This window comes from Silurus aristotelis, assembly GCF_946808225.1.
Source record: "Silurus aristotelis genome assembly, chromosome: 18".
Lineage (NCBI taxonomy): Eukaryota > Metazoa > Chordata > Actinopteri > Siluriformes > Siluridae > Silurus > Silurus aristotelis.
Window position 1 is genome coordinate 8,927,754 of NC_139591.1, and position 12,055 is coordinate 8,939,808.

Consider the following 12,055-nt stretch of genomic DNA (forward strand, 5'->3'; position numbering starts at 1 on the left):
AAACATGGTCAAATTTGATTTTTTTCTTCTTTTTATCTGTCTCCTCTAGCCATTCCTATAGCTATTAATGCTCATTACCCAGGTCATCAAACCTAAATACAACAAAATAGACAAGGGTTGCTTTCCTTTTCATTAACGTCTCATTATCATTTTATTTGTGATACAGTATAATAACCATATAACCCAATGTGTTACAGCTTTACATATATATGTGTATGTACAGTATGTAAAAATGTAAAATTTTACAAAAAGGATTCGATTAAATCACATATAATGCTGCTAATATATTATGCAGATATAATGCAATAATGTGGAACAAAGAAACATTTTTTCTTTGCCCGGTAGGTGTAACACTATCTCTGTAGTGGAAATTGGTAGAATAGCTTAAGTATGACAAGAATAAATTGCAAATCCAGCAGTCACACTAAATCTTTATATATATATATATATATATATATATATATATATATATATATATATATATATATATATATATATATATATATATATATATATATATATTGCTATAAAAACGCAGCTGCTAAGGAGTCACAGTGCATTCTGTGTGAACACAGTTTAGTTAATTTTAAACAGGTAACTGAACTGCTTATGCACTCTTGTGGTGCTACTTGCAATATGATGTATCTAACAGTAACAATTGTTGCATTTGAAACCAGCTGGTTTTGGAAAGCTTGGGTCAAATGTAGACAAATCACAGTCTTAGTGGGTTTTGGCTGCTTGTTAACCTGACCATACGATTTGCATGTGCTTTTTGAACATCCCATTCCATATTTACTCCCCATTTGCTGTTATAATAACCTCCACTCTTCTGGAAAAACGCTCCATTAGATTTTGGGATTTTCTTCTTATTCAGCCACAAGGGTATTGGAATGCAGTTAACACAGTGCTGTCAGCTTTCCAATTCCTCCCAAAAGCTTTCAATAGGGTTGACATCAGGGATTTATAGCAGGCCACTCAAGAAAACTTAATAGTGCTGGCTTTGTGCACAGGGGCATTGTCATGCTGGAACAGTTTTGGGTCTTATAGTTAAGGTGAAGGGAATATTTAATGATACTGTATCCAAAGACACCCTATACAATTGTATGCCTCCAACTTTGTGGTAACAGCCTTGGGAAGAACCAGCTATAGTTGGAAAAGTCAGGTGTCCAAATGCCTTTGCCCATTTTGATCAGGTAAGAATTAGGAGAATTCATATTGTTCAATAAAAACAGATTACATACAGAATACATTCAATATAGGGATAGATATAAATCTCTAGCATCACTGTGTTTTGTAACCTGAGGCTTTAGATTGTTTTTTAATCTGAAGTTCAAGTTTCCTCACCATCTGCCTTTCTTGGGTGATCTGTGTATTTTCATTGGAAACACTGACAAAGGCATTGCTTAAACCAAGCCAAGTCCAGACATGTAGTTAATGAAAGAAAGGTCTTTAAAAGATCATATTTCACTTCCAAACCTTAAATGCCATATAAACCAGAAAAATATCCACTGTGGCTATTAATCAAGTATCAAAGATGGTTTGGTTAAACCGTTAACTATCTGAGCATTTGTAGCTTTGGCTCTGCAAGCTTTGTTTTAAAGGTTTTAAGTTACTCAACAAAGCAAAATAAATTAGGTAATACCTGTGGGAGTAGAACTTGCTTCTCCGTTCAACAGCAAATTAGTTTCATCAGCCAATTATTAGACAGATTGATCATTCCAACAGGATAGGAATTATGCTAGCATGACTTATATGTTTTTTAGTTTTTTGCTCTCAGTAAAAATCAAAAGAAGAATATTACATGCAGAATCCTTTATATACAGTACATATGAACAAACGTTTGTGGTCACCTGACCATTAGATTTGTATGAACATCCCAGTCCACATTTAGTCCTTATGCATGCTTGCACGTTTATTAAATATTAGCTAGTATTTTCTGGAGATCGCTGAAGGGGCATTCCTCATTGTCTAACTTTTGTTATGTATAGTCTTTGTTACCTTGCATGGTCCCCTGGTGGTCTAGTGGTTAAGATGCGGCGCTCTCACCGCTGTGACCCGGGTTCGTTCCCCGGTCAGGGAACCATCCCCAGCCACTCTCAGTGCCGGTCCCAAGCCCGGATAAATTGGGGAGGGTTGCGTTAGGAAGGGCATCCAGTGTAATAACATGTTCATTCTGTTTTTTAGTTATTTTATGTTCATTTACATTCATGTTTCTTGTTCATCATCATCATCATCATCATTATAATTATCATCATCATCATCATCATCTTCTTCTTCAGCTTCCTCTTCTTCCTCTTCTTTTTCTGCTACTACTCTGTCTACAATGTTTCTTTAGGATTCAGGTCAGGGTTTCTTTAAAGTTTCTGACTAATGTCTTGAGATTTTGCTCCAGGATTTTTAGATAGATGTCATCTATTCTCTTTTTCCAACCCCCACATTATTAATGGTGGATGTAAATAACCTCAATATCTTTGTTGTTGTGTTGTTGCTTTGGGGTACTGTTAATCATTTCACATTAAATAGTTTTTTACTGTAGTGTCAGTGATTCTGAATCTTCTATCTTTTGCATTTTAACACTGAAAATTAAAACGAATAAAATGAACTTGTACTGTGCATATTAATAGACTTTACAAGAGGTGTTAGCAGACAGTGCCTTCACTGGGGACGAGTGTAGAAATGAAGATGAGGTAAACCAAAGATCAGCTGCAGAAGCCCAGTGGAGCAAAATACTGGAATATTGCCATGACCAGGAAATGAGTCACAGAATTAATTCTCATGATACCATAGAAATATTTGGTAATACTTTCTTAGGAAGAAGATATTGTAATTTAATGATTTCTTGTAGTTATATTTTTCATGTTTTTCAAAAAGCATCATCTCCCTAATGGGCAAAATTAGACTGGCAAGAGAATAATAAAATACAGCTGTCTAGACAAAGAGGAAACATGACCGTAGATTTAACCTATTAAATTTCTCTGCATTTTGAAAAATCAGAACTGTTTACGCTTGGAGCTTTAAAACATGAACATATTAGGTGTTAGTGCTGTGACGTGATAGACAGATCAATGAATGCTTATCCTGTAAGATTTAAATGGAAATTTACTGGATCAAACATTATCCACAGGAGTATGATTAATAGTATGACCCGAATCTTTTCCTTTGTGCCAGTTAATGACACTGACTCCTGATTAAAGAAAAAACAATTCCAGGGCAAGGTTCCCACATGCACTCATTACTTGGGAAATGCACAGGCCCAGGGCCTCATGAGTGTGATGATCTACTGCCCTTAGCAGTAAATGGAGCCAAACATCTATTTGACTTCATGTCATTTTAGAACACTGCGTTTTGCAGGTTTTATGTCTGAAGCAATGGATTTTTAATTTCTGATTTAAAACATTCCCTTACACAGACACACACCAGAAAAATCTAAGGAAGTCACACAATCACACAACTATTCACTTGGGGTTGGAGCCCCCTAAAGCCTCTATTTAACAATGATTTATTCTCCTTCTGGTTCTTATTCATAGTAAACATCTTAGCTTGTTCAATAAAACTTTTTAAATAAAGTAACATGATAATATCTAAATTAATTAGTTTGTTCAACATGAACTAGTGAATGAGAGCATGGGCTACTCAGAAATGAATAAAAAACTATTTTATATTGAATGAGCAGTAACAAACCCTTAGTTTACAGATGCACCATTGACATAGCATCTGCAGCTGTTGTGGTGAGGGATTAGTGGTGGTCTTGACTTTCATGGAAAGGTTCTGCATTCATGGATAATTTCTAGAGAGAATAGTGCAGTTTTATAAAAAGAAGAATGTGTTTATGAAATATTTGCAGGGGGATTTTTATGCCCTTATCTTCCAAATACAGGCCACAGTTCCTGTTTTTATCATTTATTAAATTGTTTTTTAAATGGGCTGGGAACTATGCGTTGTATTGCATGTGAAAATGATTAGTTTATAATGTGCTAATCATTTTGCATAACAAAATTAATGAAAAAACATTCATATTAATGTATGACTTACCCTACTTTAATTTACCAAAGATTAAAGTTAAAAAGTTAAACAGAAATAAAAATCAACCAGCCTATGAGCTTTGAAAAAACAAACAAACAAACAAACAAAAAAAACCCATTGCATTTAATTTCTGAAACAAACATAAAAAGGATCCACTAGTGCAAGGATTCTCTTCTGGCACATTTTCCAGATTTACAAACATGTATACATGTTCAATATACAAAATACAAAACCTATGACAAAGTGTTTACTTTTTTGTTTTCGAAATGTATACAACCCCAATTCCAAAAAAAAAAAAGTGTAAAAGGTTAATAAACAAACTGTTCTGTGGTCAGATGAATCAAAACTGAAACCTTGAACACAGCATCCTCAGAACTAAAAAGGAATGAGATCATCCATCTTGTTAACTGAGCTCAGTTCAAAATCCTGCATCCCATAAGGAGCTGCGTTAGTAGTGCATTAGTAGTGCATTAGTGTCTATGGAGCTGGAATGCACCATCAACCTGTTGTCCATTGTTTCCTAAAAGAATTTCAAATTTTAGTTTGTTTGACAACAGAACAGTTTCCAATTTGCCTCAGTCCATTTTAAATGAGTTTCCACCCACAGAAGACTGTGGTGTTTCTGTAGCATTTTCACATATGGCTTATTATTTGCATGATAGAGTTTCAAATGGTTGTATGACACAGCAAACTGTGTTCACAGACAATGATTTCCAGATGTCTTTCTGAGCCCATACAGTGATCTACATTACAGAATTATACCTGTACTTATATCTGTTTAATTCAGAGCCATCTGAGGCCCTGAACATCATGAGCATCTGATGAAGTTTTACCCTTGTTTTCTTCAAACGTTCGATGACTTTATCTACTGTAGATGGTGAGATACTCAAAGTCTTCCCAATTTTATGTTGAGAAACATTATTCTGAAATTGTTCCACAATTTGTTGATATACTTTTTCACAGATTGCTGAACAGCTGCAACTATATATTTTGTTTTTCTTTAAAATGGTAAATTTTCTCAGTTTAAACATTTGATATTTTATTATCATTGCAAGCTGTTCAACTTTTCACCATCAAAGAATGATATGCAGAATTGTATTCTCTGTCAATTTCTGTTGACAAATATCACGTGTGGTTAAATATCTTAATAAAATATTAAAAATCTAAATGTAAATATTTAAATGTATATATTTTCTGCATGTGTACCCTTACCTGTGACTGTGTCAAATGTTACAGTAGCATCAAGTGACTTAAGTATATCTGTCTGTATATCAATGCCATTGTTGTAGCTCACTAAATGTTTTGCCATACAATCTCCTGGGATGAGCATAGATATAATTTCCCCATGATTCATAAGAGTATATAATGGTTCAGAAAAGGTAAAAATCCTTTGGTCCAGACAGGACCTATATTTATTTAACAGATGTTCATTCAATGACCTAACCCACATGTTAGATGGCAGAGGAAAATTTTATGCACTCGGATTTTGTTCAACTAACATGATGAATTGTAATTTATTTTGCTTCTGCATGTTTAGCGCCATTAACTGGTTTTAACAAGTAAAATAATCAGTCGCTGGTATATAAATGATATATTATTTTACGATTACGAATAAAGATACAAGAAATGGTTCTTTCAAATAAGGCAATAAGAAAAAATAATTTTGGATCCATAAAGACAATCTATTCCTGAAGAATCCTCTATAATTTTTACTGTTGCAATAAATAAAGAGAACAATCACCACAAAGATGGAATCATTTAGATTTTTTATTCTCTGTGGATCTTTTGACTGGCACTCTCTGTGTTGTGTTCCAGAAATCTGCAGTATTCATTTTAGCCATGCGAATGAAATAATTGAGCAAGTATTTCTGACCTTCTAAAGTGAAGATGATTCTAAGAATGATTTAATATTTGCTAACTGTGACTGAGAATACAACGAAAATAAATAGGATTATCTCGGCTAAAGATACTTTTATTATTTATTCTACAGCTCTGCTTATGTTTACTTATGTATATCCTATCTATCGGGGCAGCGATATAGGCTCATAGACTGAGTGATCCATGCAACAGGTTGGAGCATGCCAAGAGTTAACAGTGATCACTGACATCAAGCAGACAAGAAAGATTGATTAGGGATCAATGAAAATGGATAGCAATTATTCTACATGAGAATCTATCTATCTATCTATCTATCTATCTATCTATCTATCTATCTATCTATCTATCTATCTATCTATCTATCTATCTATCTATCTATCTATCTATCTATCTATCTATCTATCTATCTATCTATCTATCTATCTATCCATCCATCCATCCATCCATCCATCCATCCATCCATCCATCCATCCATCCATCCATCCATCCATCCATCCATCCATCCATGCACTGTACATACACCATAGTAAATATCACATAAGGAAATGGCTTGAATAGTGTCCCACACAATGTGTCTTGACAATGTTAAACTTCACATTGAAAGCTGCATCTAAAAAAATCCTAAATAGTGCAACTTGAAAGAGGTGTGGGCGTTCGTCTCCCTTCCTTGACATACCTTTTCAATCCCATATACCCCTCTTTTTTTTTTTCTACTTACCCCAGTCTTTCATCGGTTTATCTTAAAAATGTCAGCAGTAGTGGAGATGACATACATCTCCTAGATCATATCTCAGCTGTCTTTACCTGTCACGGTTTCCATCAAGAAAAAAACACACCTAAAAAACACAGAAATGTGTGTGCACAAGAATACATGCACACACATGTAGACGATTAGAACACACCTGATAAATGTGCTAAGTGACACTCAGCTTCCAGCAATATAACCATGGTATTATAATTTTTTTACTTACTTCCTGGCACTGAATTTTAAAAGTTTGGAAAGTTTTTATCAGACCTCTAGCAGACAAGTAGAACAGTGTCTTTGTGCCAACAAAGTACAAACAAAAGCAATAAATCAGGCATCGAATGATTTCATAAAGGTGACACAAATATTTGACATTAAAATCATTCAGTCTCAGGTCGCTATGGCATTGTTTGTTTTTTCATTAAATTAGCTAGGAAAATTCACTATCTGTACTTCACCACCATCCATTAAAGTGTTGAAAATCTACTGTTTTAGCAGTGCCTACAGTTTACTGAATCAATGACTCTTTTATTCATGCTGTGTTTGGGTACATTTATCTGTCTTTTGATATGTCTTTAATGGAGCAGCTGCAAGTCTGGAACACTGGCTTTCTTCCTGTAATTGTTGAGTAAAGACCTAAATCTGAGATAGAATATCCATCTGGTAACTCTCTTTTTTCCCCATATTGCCCTAAAGGCAACCTTACAACATACAGAACAAAATATCACAACCACAAGTGCTACATGGGAAATCAAGTGCTTATAATGCATTCTCACCAATCTCTGCACTTACTCTCTGTTAGATTTTTATCATGCTGAAACGAAACTTAATTCTTGGAGAGGTTTTTTGTACGAACCATCTTAACACTAGCGCTTTCCTAACAGCAAACTTTTCCACTGATCTGTACAATCTCCAGCCTGAATTATTCAATAAAATTTTTATTGAACATTAAGATGGTCAATAGAAATAGCTGCATGAATGCTAATAATTTAATGTCTTAGTATGCTGGACAATCCAACCCAAAAACAATTGCTTGTAAACAAGAAACAGCACTGTGTGCATGCTAAAAAAAAAAATAAAAATTTTCTAAAGAAGTCTTAAAAACCACAAGCTGTGAAAGATAAATTAGCTCATACTATTGGCCAGAAATGTGTCATAACACAGGTTCATGTATAAACAGAGATCATTGTGCTTCATTCTTAAAATCCTACTTTTACATCTTTACACAATCATGTGCATGTTGTGCAAACAATATAGCTTTCAGATACTCGCATGCTTTCAACACTACAGTGTGAATTCTGGATCATCTGCTTTCCATCACTCCACAGATATACTTCAGGCTTTCTTTTTTCTTTTTTACCATCAGACTGTCTTTGTAGCACCGTGGCCTTGGGTTAAAAAAAAGAAATTTCAACTAGCTTTTACACTACACTTTATGACAGTCCACCTGATTAACAGGCGGTTCTTCTCAAAATGAGGTGTAACACACAAGAGACTGTTGTTCTTAGAAATGATATGATTTAGGAACATTATGAAGCCTTTTGTGCAGCCGCAATATCAGTATCATCTCACATAAATTTATTTTTTTTTTTTATGTCTCGAAAACAAAGAAACAATAAAAGCCTACTAAAATATACATTCCCTAGGAAAAATTACATTCAAGATCTAGCTATGGTACAGTAGCTATGAAGTCTAAATGGGTTTAGATGTGAGTACTCTACCTATACTATTTTTATCAATAGTGACTGCAACTTTTACAGTAAATTTCTTGAGATAAAAAGGTAACTATTTGCATCACCCACATGATGCTATGTAATGTTACCTCTGTACTCTGTGTTTTTTGCATTGGAGTGGGTTTGGATTTAGGCATGGGACGGAACAGGAGACACACTGGCTATGTCTAGTGGAAAAGTTTTTCAGCATTGCTTACAGCAGGATGAAATCAGCTGCACTTTATTAAGTCGATTCTGGCTTATTAAGTTGAATCAGGTCAAACAAGTCTGATATTTCTGCTGCATTATTTTTTTCTGAAACAACAAAAAAAACTTAGCAACTTATAGAAACAAAAAAACCTTAAAAAAAACAGCCAGTCTAGTTGTTTATCTTGATATCTTTCTTTCGGCTTTTCCCATTAGGGGTCGACCGTATCATCCGTATTCATGATCCGCATGTTCGATTTGGCACATGTTTAACGCTGAATGCCTTTCCTAACGCAACTCTCCCCATTCATCCGGGCTTGGGACTGGCACTAAGAGTGCACTGGCTTGTGCAACCCTAATGGCTGGCTCCCTGACTGGGGATCGAACCCGGGCCGCAGTGGTGAGAGCGCTGCATCCTAACCACTATACCACCAGGGAACAGCTGTCTATCTTGATATATTATGGCTAAAAGATACAGATACAGATTTCTATAGCATGTTTTATACTTATGTATCCTTCCCCTGAAGCTGTAAAAGTGTGTATGCCATATATTTTTTTCCCCTGATAGAAAATGTTAAAGAGGTGAGTAATGCATAGCTTAGTCATCTCATGGTCCTTGTTAACATTGTACTTGTAAAGGCATCTTGGCATCAGCATGCTGTGTGATTTTGTTCTTTCCTATGCTTTCGAAACATGTTCCAGCACAGAGACCGCCAGTGGAACAACGTCACATATTCCTTCACTGAAGGACGTTTGCAATTTAGCAGTTATAGCTTAATGGCCATTTGTTTTGACAAAAAATATTTTTTGTTCATGCTTTGTGAAGATTTGCTGCAAAACAAGGTCACTTGATTCAATTGGATTAAACATTTTTGAATCAATTACCAAGAACTGCTGTTTGTTTGAAATGGCAATCGACCCACTACCCACACTGGCAAACGTGAGCGTTACATAGAATGCTGTTATACATCATGCAGCTTTGCATGAACACGCATAGCAAGCTCCCACAAAATACACACAGTCCCGCACTGCCATGACCTTCCCCTGGTCCATCCATATACCTGATAAACTGATCTCATATCCCAGGAACTGCACCCCAGCCGGTGGAACTCACACTTCTCTAGATTTAGGTAGTGGTTATGTCCCCATAGCCGCTGCAGGACTTGGGTGACATGGCCGCGGTGTTACATAGGGGTCTCGGGAGAATATGAGGATGTCTTCTATGTATACAATCATGAACCAGTGGAGGAACGGTCTGAACACTTCATTCATGAAGGTTTGGAACGCCGCATGTGAAATGGAAAGTCTATATGGCATGATGCGATACTCATAGTGTCCAGAGGGGGTGATGAAGGCCACTTTTTACTCATCCCCCTTGCAGATATGCACCAGTTTGTAGGCACTACGGAGATCCATTTTGGTGAAAATACGTGCCCCCCGTAAATCCTCAAGGGCGGCTGGGACCAGAGAGAGGGGGTATGGGAGTGGGGTGATTTGGGTGTTCAGGTTGCTAGAGTCGATGCAGGGCCAGAGTCCCCCTCCTTTCTTTTCCACAAAGAAGAAGCTGGAGGCTGTGGAGGAGAAGGATAGAGTGATGAAGCCCTGCCAAAGGGCCTGTTGGACTTGCTCCTCCATTGCAGCGCGTTATGGAACCGACAACGGGTAGGCAGCTTTTCACCTGGCAGCAGGGGGCAGATCTTTCTCTTATAAAGCCCCACAGTTATGGAACAGCCTTTCAATCAGTGTTCGGGACTCAGAGACAGTCTCAGTGTTCATGTCTAGGTTAAAAACTTATTTATTTAGTCAAGCCTTTTATCAGTGGATTTTTTTCCTAGGTAAAGGCGCAGATCTGGAGGGATCATGGACATAGAGTGTTTGGTGAACTGGGATATTTGAATGCTGTCGTCCCCTCACTTTCACAGGTTCACTAAAGTTTGTTGACGGTGGTGTGGTGGGTCGTCTCTTATCCCAGAGATCCCTCATGTGGGTGTTACCTTCTGGTTCTCCCTTTTAGCTATGCTGCCATAGCGAGTCTGCACAGTGACATTAACTTTTATACAACAATAAAGACACATAAAAATCCAAATCCTTAGCTTCCTGTCACCCCTCCTCTCTCTCTCTCTCTCTCTCTCTCTCTCTCTCTCTCTCTCTCTCTCTCTCTCTCTCTCTCTCTCTCTCTCTCTCTCTCTCTCGGTCGAGTTAAACATGCTCCTGAGGTTCCTGTTCCTGCCCCTCTGCCCCTCTCTGGATCTTCCCACTTCATCCAGGCCTGCCTCTGGATAGTGTTCTCTTCGACTGGAGGCCACTCTGTGCAGCTTGGGACAGATTCTCATCAACGCCTTGGGTGGTTCCATGAAATTTCGGAGTAAGAACAGGAGCTTTGAGGATGGATTGGACTGTAGTTAATGTCAACAGTCTGCTACATTGACTCAGGACTACTTTTCGCTTCTGATCATCATCACTGTACCCCGCAACATCATATATCTGCTATAAATGGACATTCAGTGAAACCCAGATGAGGATGGGTTCCCTCTTGAGTCTGGTTCTTCTCAATGTTTCTTCCTTATGCCATCTCGGGGAGTTTTTTCTTGGCACAGTCGCCACCGACTTGCTCATCATGGACAAACTTACTTATAAAGAACATATTTACTTTTAATCACCACATTATCCGTGTAAAGCTGCTTTAAGACAATGTTCATTGTTAAAAGCGCTATACAAATAAAAATGAATTTAATTGAATTGGTGCAGTCCTACGGGCGGTGAGGGGGCAGGCCGCCTGCTTACTGAATACATCTGCAAACGCTCGATACTCCGGGGGAACTTCCACCTCCTGTTAATTGGCTTCCCACTAGTATGGTCTCTAGGAGATCGAGGTCGGACATGGACAGGGCAGGTGGTGTATACAGTGCTCCTTGCACTGGTGGCTTGACTCGAGGATGTCACATGGGTTCCAAGAGAACTTTGGTGAGTGTTGTGTCAGCCAGGGATGCCCCAGTATTATACTCGCCGTGTAGTTTCTCGAGGACTAGAAACCGGATCTCCTCGTGATGGAACAAGCCGACTTGGAGAATGACCACCGGGGCACAGTATTTCACCCAACCACACCCTAAGGGTCTCCCTTGAATGGTTTGAACCGCTAACTCCCATGTTCCTCTCTCCCAGCGCAGCTGAAGCTGTTCTAGGCAGTCCTGGGAGATAAAGTTGGCCCATGGAGCCAGAATCTACAAGGGCAGAGACCAGAACGGAGAAGTTGGGTGTTATTAGTGTGACCAGGAGTTTAGATAAGTGGGTGATTTCCGCGGTGTAGTTAACGGTACTCACTGCCAGGCGTGGGAGTTGGGCCAGACACTGGAGAATGAAGTGCCTGTGCTCACCACTATACAGGCAGCCTCCGCCCACGAGGAGACGCTCTCTCTCTTCTTGTCAGCCGATCCGACTTTGCTGTACTCTGTGAGCAGGGAAGATCCTTGGCCCAGGTTAAAGAGCTGAT